This window comes from Anguilla anguilla, chromosome 1, assembly GCF_013347855.1.
Source record: "Anguilla anguilla isolate fAngAng1 chromosome 1, fAngAng1.pri, whole genome shotgun sequence".
NCBI classification, from domain to species: domain Eukaryota; kingdom Metazoa; phylum Chordata; class Actinopteri; order Anguilliformes; family Anguillidae; genus Anguilla; species Anguilla anguilla.
The window spans coordinates 1,672,054-1,674,003 of NC_049201.1; positions in this window are offsets into that span (position 1 = coordinate 1,672,054).

Sequence of the window (1,950 nt, forward strand, 5' to 3'; positions counted from 1 at the left end):
TTCACTGCCACTCAAATATTGATATGGAAATCACCATCCAGCACTGACAGGGTGCACAGACAGCCAGGCTTCCTCCCTCCCTCCCTCTCTCTCTCTCCCTCCCTCGCTCACTCTCTCCCTCTTTCTCTATCTGTATCTAACTCTTTCTCTCTCTCTCTCTCTCCCTGACAACATTCTTTTTCTCAACCTCTCCATCTTTACGTCTGTTTCACGTACAGTCAGCTCAAAACAGATGAGCTTAACACCTCAAGTTTTCCTAAATATGGAGGGGTTTGGGTTTGGGGTTTGGGGGGGGGGGGTTGCATGTGTAAATTATTGCCTGGAACTTCATAACTGATCCAAGAATTACAGTTGCTTAAAATATATTAAGTAATTTTTCATAATTTAACGAAAAGGCGGGAAGCGTTCAGAGCCTCAGTGAGAGCTCTCATGCGTAATTTCCCTTTGTGTTCAGGCAAGAATATCGCGCGTCATCGAGAAAGGAAGAAATTACAGCAGAATGATGGTCTATCATGACACCTCGTTCAAATTAAATGCGTTCAGGAGTTTAATATTGATTAAAGATAACAGACTATTTCACTTTGGGTAGGAGGGGAGGGTGTGAAGGAGATTAACGTGGGGGGGGGGGGGGGGTTCTGGGTGTTTGTGAATGGATCAGCTGCACTTGGTCGATTCCTGTCCCACATCCCAAATCTTTGCGAACGGGGATGCTGTCCGACTCCGCACGGATTGGTTCTCCCAGACGGAATTCTGTGACGGGAGACCCGCCCACCTCTCCTCGGCGGGGGTTCTAATTTTGGGATTGGGAGTGATGTCCTTGGCGCGTATTGATCATATTGATTAACGGAACGTAAAAGCGGGACGGATTTCTGCTGTCCAATCAACAGCCTTTCAGCTGCAGCATCGATCTGCTTCACTGAATCTTTGTCTTCACCCCCCCCCCAACCCCCCACCCCACTACAACCCAAGTGACATCACACCCCACCCCCCCACTACAACCCAAGTGACATCACACCCCACCCCCCCAATACAACCCAACAGTGACATCACACCCCACCCCCCCAATACAACCCAATAGTGATATCACACCCCACCCCCCCAATACAACCCAATAGTGATATCACACTCCCCCCCATTACATCTCAAAAGTGACATCACACTCCCAGTTTAACCCAATAGCGACATTGCACCACATGTACACACATTCACACGTTTACACAAACTGACACTGACACTAGGCTTCTCTCTCTCACACACACACACACACGCACTGAAGGATTAATCTATCACAGCCATACACCCCCCCCCCCCCCCCCCCCAAGGTTATCCCAAGGTGCCCTGGGGCTCCAATCAGAGCAGTGCATGTTGGGCCATCATGTTAGAACAGCACAACAGGCTGAGATGAGCTGGCCAATGAGACTGATCCCAGACCTGTCCTCCTGACCTGCAATGAGAAGCACTTTCAGCTTTTTCGATCAACAAGCGAGACTCCCCCAGTGCACTGCCCCCCTCTGATACACCTGCCCTGGTTGAAGCAGCTGGGGATTAGGGGTGTGGTCTCAGTTTGAGTGACAGGTTCCACGCACACGGTTCTAGAGTGCTCGCTGACTTTCTCCACCTTTGCAAAATGTCGCTCGTAATTTCGTGCATCTTTTGCATAATTTTACTTCAGCTCCACAGGAACTGTTCTGCAGCCTTTAGGAAGGCTGGGGGGAGGGTGGGGGTGATCTGTCACCTTGACATTTCCCCTAATCACACCTCTTCCCACCCCCACCTATCCACTCCCACCCTGCCCCCCCCCAAAGCTAACCACCCTGCCCCGCCCCACTCCTGCCCCCCCCCCCCCCCCCACAGCCCGGCCTCAGTGCACAGGTTGCTGAGCCCTTGGAATGCTGGGTAAATGATTTGCAGAAAGTCCGGTGCGTTCCTCTATGTCCCAGGAGATTTGTG